We start from the raw sequence: 10,695 nt of genomic DNA on the forward strand, positions 1-10,695 counted from the left end.
AGCCGGCTCGAATCAAACCTTCATGATTATATTTGGGTTGAGGGGGCACAGCCCGCACCATCCCAAAACCAAACTCAACCCATTATAATTCGTTTTGTTGTTTTACATTAAATACTATTTGAATCGTCATATTACCAATAGGTAGTTGGTATAGACAATCAGAAAAAATTAAGCATGAATTCAAAGATCGAATAGTCATTCTACTACGTGAAATGAACAATCATAATGATTAAATATAAATATCCAACTGAATGTATTAAGTTTGTTTAAATTGAGTAAATATTTATTTAATCTAGAGGTATTTCTTTTGCATATCAAACTAAATATCAGAAGAAGAAAAAAATTAGATTTTATAGAAGGGGGAACAAATCTACATTATCACAAAACAAGAATACAATTTCAAGACAATCAACCATAGCACAAGATAAAATTTAAAAAGATTTTTAACTTGAGGATTTGTTTCTGGAGGACCATGCATCCGGTAGAGTATAAGAAATGAGCTTGTTGTCTCTATGTTACTACTTACTATCTGGGTTCTTGAATTCTATAAAGTGGGTGAGTTTTTTACTATATGGAATTTTCTAATAGATATGACCGATAGTAATTTTGTTTTGCATAAAATTTTAGCTTAACTATTTCTTTTTTGTTCTTTTTCTTATATATCATATAAACTATTAGTCCAAACCGATAGTTAATTCGAGTCTAAACCGTTAGTCAGCATGAACCCAAATCGCAAGAAATCTAAATCTACTCGAAGCCCTACCCTAAGGAAATATTTTATTTATTTAAAGGAGAAAATTTTGCATGGTACATGAATTAGCGCACGTTTAGAACAAGTTCCTTCTTTTTTTTTTTTTGTTTTGTTTTGTTGTGGGGGGTACAATGTTTAGTCTAAGTTCACGAGCATTTGATCGCAGCTACCTTAAAAAACTTCCATTGCCATCAGAGAGAGACAGATATCTTTGACAACTCACGTACGGTTGGCCGCTAGCTGTTTTCTTATTACCGTCAGATTCCGTGTGTTGGCTGTGTTGCACTTGCATCTCCTATAAGATACAAGTAACACCTGACATGCCGCACGTGAGACGTCTCGGTCAGAAGAAAACAGACACGTGAGTAATAAATTTCTATTTTTTAGTCTGTGGGTACACACTGACACACTGTCATCTCTCCTGTAGTTCCCGCGTGAAAAGCGTAAGCTGTCGCTGCATCATCGAATCCTTATATATATACACTTCGCTGAGAGAATCCAGAATCCAGAATCCAGAGCCGCCAACATTACAAACCCAGAAAACCTTTTCAATATTTTCTTCACTCACTTTCAACTGAAATGGAGTTCTTCTCATCATTGACATCTGACCTGCCGGAGACGCTTTCAACGTCTTACACCACCACTGATTCCCGGCCAACCACCACCTTCTTTTCTTCCTCCGATGAAGAGCTCGTATTGGCTTCTTCTCTCCCAAAACGACGTGCCGGGCGGAAGAAGTTCAGAGAAACTCGGCACCCAGTATACAGAGGAGTTCGGAGAAGAAACTCTGATAGGTGGGTATGTGAGATGAGAGAACCTAACAAGAAATCAAGGATTTGGCTTGGTACATTTCCCACTGCGGAAATGGCTGCAAGAGCTCATGATGTTGCTGCAATGGCACTCAGGGGTCGTTCTGCCTGTCTCAATTTCGCAGATTCTGCCTCGAGATTACGGTTGCCGGAAACTACTGATGCAAAGGATATACAGAGAGCAGCTGCCGAGGCTGCTGAGGCGTTCAGGCCTGCGGAGACTATGGGATTAATGCAATATTGCAATGAAATGAAGGTGGATGAGAATGAGATTTCAAGTACTACTGTTGCTACTACAAGTAGTACTACAGTTGGTTCAGGTACTTCAACTGCCTTGTTTCTCATGGATGAAGATGTTTCTGAAATACCCAGGATGCTTGAAGACATGGCATTACTGTCCCCAACTCTTCTTGGAGGTGGCTTCTATTGGGATGACGTGGAATTTGATGCTGACATGGCTTTATGGAGTCATTCCATTTGAAGAAAGAAAATTTTGAAAAACGATATTGTATATATAAATCAATCATTGTATTATCATGATGTTTATTTTGTAGGGAAATTTTCAATCTCATCTTTATTCCCTAATATTAGTGTCATTTTTTTTGGGGTACACATATTAGTGTCATTCTTAGTCATTCAATTTATTCGTCATCAATGACTCTCTCTTACTAATACCATCCGACTCTTCTAATTTTTATTTATCCATTTTCAATATGGTAAATATCACTTACCTCCCATTTTAGCTAGATAAATACCCCTTTTAGTTGGAAAATATTACTTACCTCCCTTCTTACCTAGCAAATATATCAAACACCTCCCCTCTTGTTAACTTTCTCGGTTAAATTTAACTTTTATTGTTAAATATTTTTCTAAAATCCAAATTATCATTCGCTAAAAATATAATTTGGGTTTTAACTATGGTGTTTTGGTTTTTAACAATTATTTTAGTTGAGGGTAATTTAGTATTTTAGCTGCTAGGGTGATTAGGGTAATTTAGGGTTTAAATAAAAAATATTTTTATTTATGGTAGTTTGGGATTTAGAAAAATATTTAACAGTAAAAGTTAAATTTAACCGAGAAAATTAACAGAGGGGAGGTGTTTGATATATTTGCTAGGTAAGAGGGGAGATAAGTGATATTATCCAACTAAGAGGGGGTGTAAGTATTATTTGTCTAGCTAATAGGGGAGGTAAGTGATATTTACCCTTTTCAATATTAATCTCACATCCAAAGTTCAAAAACATTATTCAGGAACCGTTTTTTAATCCCCTATCTCTCAAGCTTTGTTATTCATGTGATGTATGCTGCCTGTATTTGAGGTTTTCTCATATGAAATCATTCAACCATTTTTCCCATTGAGGTTGTTTCTTAATATTAAGAAATAGTTTTGGCGAAACTATAACTATTGTTGATGTCTTTGTTTCTCGAAACAACAGTTTGGTGCAGGCTAAATTTAAGTGAGATAGTTTGTGAAAATATTCATGAAATTTGGTATTCTAAACATAAGAACTTTGCTAAGAACTTATTAATATTCTTTTCGCTTTCAAAAGCAAGTTTTATCAAATGCCTATCAAAGTGGTTTTACTTCTAGAAACACTCAAAATTGTTTATAATATTTTTTAAAATAAAAACTCTTGAAGGTTTATCAAACCAATTCTTGTTTTCTTTTAGGATTAAAAAATTTATTTAATAAGAAATAAGTTTTACTCTAAAGAACTTGTTTTCCAATTTTATGTTTCTTCTCTATGCAAGTGACAAAATGGGAGTATATAATTAGTTGTCAATATAATATCCATGTTTTTTGGAGTTTGAATATATTGTACTACAAGGGTCGATATTGCATTATCCTCACAATTTTCTATTGCATATTTTAGAGGAAGTTCCACCTCGGAGCATTGACAAGGTGTATCAACGATGAAATCGCCTCTTCTATACATATGATAAAAAAATGTAAAAACAATGTTATTTGCTACCTATGAGCGTAGAGATCCTCTCACCTAAGTTACTTGTGCCTCCATCCCCCTGCACTCACACATGGCTGATAGGAATAAGCCCTGATTGACATGGACAGGTTATGTGGTTGGACAAATTAGGTGGGAAAGATACCACAAAGATAAAAGATCTCAAAATACTCCTGTGTTTTTCTTCCTTAAAGTGAAGGATTTGATAGAGACACTCCCCATACATAGTTAGAAACATTAGCTACAAAGTAGGTACTTCATGTATACGCGTATATTCATTGAATTTCATTGGTAGTATACATTTATTGAATTTTGTAGTTTTTGGTAAAATTATTGAATTTTGTTGGTAATTAGATATATTTATTGAATTTGAGCACGTTGAGAACGTGTTGCGCGTGTGACTCCTCATGCATGCGATGAGCCAAAATTCAAGAGACACAAGACAAGTACAGCGATGAGCCAACCAAGTGGTGGCAACGCCTTGCGACCCTACGAACTCTACTTCCAAACCTCACCTGACTGCACTGGTGAGCGACAGGCAACATTGTCTTTCTTTTTCTGTGACACATCACATGACATCTTCAGGGTACTCTTGCCATCGTCATCCATCTATCGTTGTTGGGTTTGGTAAAATCTAATTCGCTCGACCCTGTCATCATAAGCCACGTCATTAGAAAAAAACGTGTGAGAAATCCAGTGGTGCACAACTATGTTTCCAATCAGTGGAAAATAGCATGTCATCACCAGTTTTTTTTTTTTTTTTTTTGTCAACAGTAGACAAATCATCACCATTTCACTGTGCGCGTCCGAAACGAAGGCCTCCAGGCTCCAGCCAAGGAAAGATATTTTGCCCGACGAACCTGGCGATACAAACCGGGTGAAATATCGCCAAGTTGAGATTTAAACTTTTAAAATAATATATAATATGAATATAAATTAATTATATAAATAATGTATAACATAAAAATGTAAATGTTAGTGTCATTGTGTCAACTATCAGCTGGTCATGTATTAAAATATAAAAAGTAATACATATTAGTCAAATCGCGTCTCTCACTAGTCAAGTCAAGGTAAGAGATGTCACTATTTTTTTATTTTATAATTTTATGTCTTACATGAAACACGTGTGTAGTTCACGTGGTTCAAAATGCATATATGGTTCATCTTCCTTCTCCATCTTTGTCTGAAAGTCGTTGATGTTACATGGACGGTGGTGTTGCAACCTGCAAGTAGGCTTGCAACGGTGGTGTTATCGCCGAAAATCGCCGGTTTGGCCAGAAATCAGCGATATCCCGCCGATATCGTTTTGCCCCCTGGTTTCGGTTCGCCAGGGAGTGAAATCACCGAATTTCGGCGAAATAGTTACATGCCCCAGCAGTGACGACTTTGAGTTATTCCTATTTTATATATTTGTATGGAATCTGACTTTGGCTAAGCCGTAGCCTTTTGAGGAAGCCATCACTTTTACTTTTCCAAACTTTCACACAAAGTCTCACCAAATTTGTTGGGTTTTAAAATGGCTTAGGATGGGAAAGTTAGGGTGCCACATCATTAAACAAGTTTCTTTGATTCAAAGAAACTTGTCTCTCACTTTCTCACCCCAAACAACCAAACAATTTACAATTTTGGGATTTAAGGGAAAAATAAGAAATCTATACTTTTTTCAAGAACTTTCCCACCCCACCTTTATTCCAGCAAACAAACGCAGCCTAAAGTAATTAGGCCTGTGCAGTTTCTAACTCTGATAAATTGAATGAAGCCCAATTTTTTTTTAAAGAGTCACAGGTGAAGTCAACCATTCAAAACGATTGATTTGCCGGATATTTTCGTCATTTGAATTTTGATAGCCGAAGTCTGCCTCTAAATTTGCATTTGTATTCGTTTAACAATATCCATATCAGAAAACTTTCTTACCGGAAAATATTTGTATCCATCTGTTAAGCAATCGGATTCGGATAATTGTTTATCGGATTGGATAATATCTGGATAAAAAATTATCCAAATAAAGTAAAGGATTCAAAAAAAATTATCTAAAAATTGATGATAATCGGATTCGAATGCCAATAATCGGTAACCGGATAGTCGGAAATTGGATATTATCTGGTTAGAATAAAATATTAATTTTTTTCTCTAAAAAAGAGGCTAATAATCGGATTCGAAAAAGGTAATCAAAATCGAAAATTAAAAATCGTAAATATATATATATATATAGTCACCAATCAATAATTGGATAGTTTATCAGATCGGATTATTATTGGATCTTCGTTAAAGTTCCAGATTCGAATTTGGATACATTTTCAAAATTTCTGCCGGATTCTGATTTGGATAGTGGTTTTGCTATTCGGATTCGGGTATTGATGCTTCGAGCCAAATCTAATCCATTTACAAGTCTAGTTACTCACCCTATTAAGTATGAGTAACTAGTAATAATAAAATAAGTTACAAGTAATATTTGGTACTTAAGGAAGGTATAGTTTCACCCTCATTTAAGAGAGTCACTAGTAAAAAGAACTCAACAAAATATGATGACGTTTTTTAAGACGAAGCTCCTCAAGTAGAGAATTCCAAGCACCACAAAGTACCAAAGGAAGAAAAACTACCCAAGCAATTTGGAAACCCTAAGTCACTCTATAGTAATTGTCTTTCACTTGTTGGTTTACTACCCTCTCCCAACTTCTCTCTAAATGTCGAAATTCAATAGCAACTAGCCCAAATTTATGCCAACATACAAGAATTCAAGAACCATGTATGCAAACTCCTCTCCCTTCAAACATGGCACACAATGCAAAACTCTCTACACAATCTATAGAGAAACTTCCTCTATATTCCTTCTTGATGCACTTTCAATTTCTTCAGAAAAGAGTGAAAGCTTGAAATGATTCGAATCATTTTTTTTTTTTTTTTTTTGGGAATTGATAGTCAACTTTTTATAATGGAGAATAGGGACTATTACATATATTACAAGGAGACTTGAACCCATAACTTCTTCAATAAGAAGTGCTAGTATTATCAATTGAACTAACCTTTGATGGTGCGTGCCAATAACATTTTTGGTACACTACCTCCCAAATCTTGAAAAGCATAAAAAATTTAAAAAACAGATGGTCTAGGAAATCTATCTCCATTCCAACAAAGAGAGCAACACGGATCCAAATATATCCCACTCCCATTTAGAATTTCAACGGTTAGAAGGATCTTTGTAAACACCTGCAACCACAACACAAAAAAGTGTTCTAGTACATGCCCTTAATCCACAACGCCTTCCAGTAAATACCACTTCTTTCTTACTTTGAATAAAAACTTCAGGCATTTTTATAGGCAAATTGACTCAGTTGAACATGCAATCTATTAGGGCCTGTTTGGTTACATGAATCCATGAATGTTTTACAGCCAAGTAGGTATAAATATCTGATTCATGAATCCAGTGATTTGAAATCTCTGGATTCAGATAACCAAACAGGCCCTTAAAAAATATCTCAAGAGCGACAAGCTTTCCATGTCTCTAGTTGAAATCTTCTATTTCTTCTTTATTCGACATCCAGAATCTCTTCAGCTAGTATGTTTACTAGATACAACTCAAACGGTGAGAAAACATTTTGAACCCACAACGCACAAGAGAATAGCAGAATAGCATAAACCCTACACCCTAAGGTGACGGAGTGGGTCCTAATATTTGAAATTCCACCTAAACAACTCTCCATTGACATAATAGTAACTTTTAATTATAAATTTAATTAAACTTAATTAACATAGGGTGGGAATGGCCCAGAGGCTAAACATGAACTTGACTTGAGCCTGTCAATGTTCATTGTTTTGTAATCCAAGCCCACCCTTAAGGTTGAAAAAATCAGGCGGAAATAGGGTCGAGTTCAGGCCGGTCTGGGCCAGGGCAGTTCAACAAGGTTTTATTGACACCCCTATATCCAATTGGTGATTACTGGTTTATGAATCCAATCTGATATCCGATGAAAATTTATAAAATGAATCCAAATTTGAATCCATAACTTTATTGGATATCTGATAATTATATGATCCAATAAACTATCTGATTACTTATTGTTGATTGTCATTTTTCAATTTCTATTTTCGATTTTCTATTCTCTTGTTTTCGATTATCTATTTCAAATTTGATTATCAGTCCTTTTTAGAGAAAATTGTTTAATCAAATGGTTTTTTCATAATTTAGCCAATTGGCTATGGACAATTGATGGGGTTTAGGGTGAGTTTCAACTTTCAACCTATTAATTAGGATTAACTCGTTCAATATTAGTGAGGGCCAAAATATCACTTGATGATATACCATTTAAAATTTAAATGTACTATATCTTTAAACTTTTCAAAATAAATAGAAAATATTTACTCTAACCAAATATTATCCGATCTAATAAGCAATTATCTGAATCTGAATCCAGTTGCTTATCTTATAGATACATATATTTTTCGGTAAACAAAATGGGAACTCGTAGGTGAATTTTGACGATTCATTGAGAAGTCTACCCGTCAAGATAGAGGATTCCAACTCTAAAACTTTGCTTGCCCATAAAGTAGGGTGTCGATTTGCAGCCCAAACCATTAAAATTGAATTGCATTGGCCTGTTATAGCTCAAACCAACTCGAATCAAACCTTCATGATTGTATTTGGGTTGAGGGAGGCACAACCCGCACCATCCCAAAACCAAAATCAACCCATTATAACTCGTTTTGTTGTTTTACATTAAATACTGTTTGAATTGTCATATTATCAATAGGTAGTTGATATATACAATTAGAAAAATTAAACATGAATTCAAAGATTGAATAGTCATTTTACTACTTGAAATGAACAATCATAAATATTAAATATAGATGTCCAACTGAATGTATTAAGTTTGTTTAAATTGAGTAAATATTTATCCAATCTAAAGACATTTCTTTTGCATATCAACCTAAATATCATCAAAAAAAATCATAGAAAGGGAAAAAAATCTACATTCTCACAAAAAGAAAACAATTTCAAGACAATCAATGAAAGCACAAAATGGAATTTAAAAAGGTTTTTGACTTAAGTATTTGTTTTTGGAGGACCATCAAGTAGAGTCTAAGAAATGAGCTTACCGTCTCTATGTTACTACTTACTATCTAGGTTCTTGATTTCTATAAGATGGGTGAGTTTTCTACAATATGGAATGACTTTTAATTTTCTAATAGATATCGATCGATAATAATTTTGTTTTGCTTAAAATTTTAGCTTAACAATTTCAATTTTGTTTTATTCTTATTTATCATAAATTGTTAGCTCAAACCATTAGTTAACCCGAGTTTAAACCATTAGTCAACCTGAACCCAAATCACACGAAACCGAAATCGATTCGAAACCCTCCCAAACCGCACTGCTGACACCCTACTAAGAAATATTTTATTTATTTAAAAAAAAAAATTGGCTTGGTACATGAATTAGCGCACGTTTTTGGGTACAGTGTATAGGCCAAGTTCTCGAGCATTTGATCGCAGCAACCTTAAAAAAAGCTTCCATTGCCATCCATCAGAGAGACAGAGATCTTTGACAACTCAGGTACGGTTGGCTGCTAGCTGTTTCCTTATTACCGTCAGATTCCGTGTTTTGACTGTGTTGCAACTTGCATCTCCTATAAGAATATAAGATACATGTAACACCTGACATGCCGCACGCGAGACGTATACAAGTAACACCTGACATGCCGCACGTGAGACGTCTCAGTCAGGAGAAAACAGACACGTGAGTAATAAATTTCTACTTTCAGTCTGTGGGTACACACTGTCATCTCGCCTGTACTTCCCGCGTGAAAAGCGTAAGCTGTCCCTGCATCATCGAATCCTTATTTATATATACACTTTGCTGAAAGAATCCAGAATCCAGAGCCGCCAACATTACAAACCCAGAAAACCTTTTCAATATTTTCTTCATTCACTTTCAACTGAAATGGAGTTCTTCTCATCGTTGACATCTGACCTGCCGGAGACGCTTTCAACGTCTTACACCACCACTGATTCCCGGCCAACCACCACCTTCTTTTCTTCCTCCGATGAAGAGCTCGTATTGGCTTCTTCTCTCCCAAAACGACGTGCCGGGCGGAAGAAGTTCAGAGAAACTCGGCACCCAGTATACAGAGGAGTTCGGAGAAGAAACTCTGATAGGTGGGTATGCGAGATGAGAGAGCCTAATAAGAAATCAAGGATTTGGCTTGGCACATTTCCCACTGCGGAAATGGCTGCAAGGGCTCATGATGTTGCTGCAATGGCACTCAGGGGTCGTTCTGCCTGTCTCAATTTTGCGGATTCTGCTTCGAGATTGCGGTTGCCGGAAACTACTGATGCAAAGGATATACAGAGAGCAGCTGCCGAGGCTGCTGAGGCGTTCAGGCCTGTGGAGACTATGGGATTAATGCAATATTGCAATGAAATGAAGGTGGATGAGAATGAGATTTCAAGTGCTACTGTTACTACTAGTTGCTACTACTGTTGGTTCAAGTACTTCAACTGCCTTGTTTCTCATGGATGAAGATGTTTCTGAAATACCCAGGATGCTTGAAGACATGGCATTACTGTCCCCAACTCTTATTGGAGGTGGCTTCTATTGGGATGACGTGGAATTTGATGCTGACATGGCTTTATGGAGTCATTCCATTTGAAGAATGAAAATTTTGAAAAATGATATTGTATATATAAATCAACCATTGCATTATCATCATGTTTATTTTATAGGAAAATTTTCAATCTCATCCTTTTGAGTTGTTATTCCCTAATATTAGTGTCACTCAGAGTCATCCAATTTATAAGTCAGTCTCCTTGAGTAATCAAAATTTATCTCCCCTCTCTCAAGTTTTGTAAGAATTTATGATTGAGAAATGAAAAAGTGGCAAAAGATAAAAGAAGTCAAGAAACAAGTCAAGCATAGGATTTCATTGAAGGTTATTCTTTGTCCTTTTCAAATATTTAACTTACTTATCAGCACATAACTGCCATTTTCTAACTGTAGGGGATTTTTTTAATATAATTTTCAACCTATAGGGTGTGTAATTGACAATTAAAATAATGACATGACTCAGGAGTGGGACTGAAAATTTCTCTTTATTTTAGAATAGAAGAATATTTTTTTCATCTCCTATATACAAAAACCAGGGACCAAAAAATTTTTTTTTTTTCATGTTCTATCAAC

The 10,695-nt window shown here is 35.3% G+C and overlaps 2 pseudogenes; both read left to right on the plus strand.

The window, feature by feature from the left end:
* The first annotated feature begins 1,273 nt into the window (after positions 1 to 1,273).
* LOC149030171 (dehydration-responsive element-binding protein 1A pseudogene) lies at positions 1,274 to 2,110 on the plus strand (annotated as a pseudogene).
* A 7,291-nt stretch (positions 2,111 to 9,401) lies between these two features.
* Positions 9,402 to 10,564, plus strand: LOC149030172 (dehydration-responsive element-binding protein 1A pseudogene; annotated as a pseudogene).
* The last annotated feature ends 131 nt before the right edge of the window (positions 10,565 to 10,695 follow it).

This window comes from Hakea prostrata, chromosome 1 (genome assembly GCF_041222555.1).
Source record: "Hakea prostrata isolate BN-2017 chromosome 1, UWA_Hpros_2, whole genome shotgun sequence".
NCBI lineage: Eukaryota > Viridiplantae > Streptophyta > Magnoliopsida > Proteales > Proteaceae > Hakea > Hakea prostrata.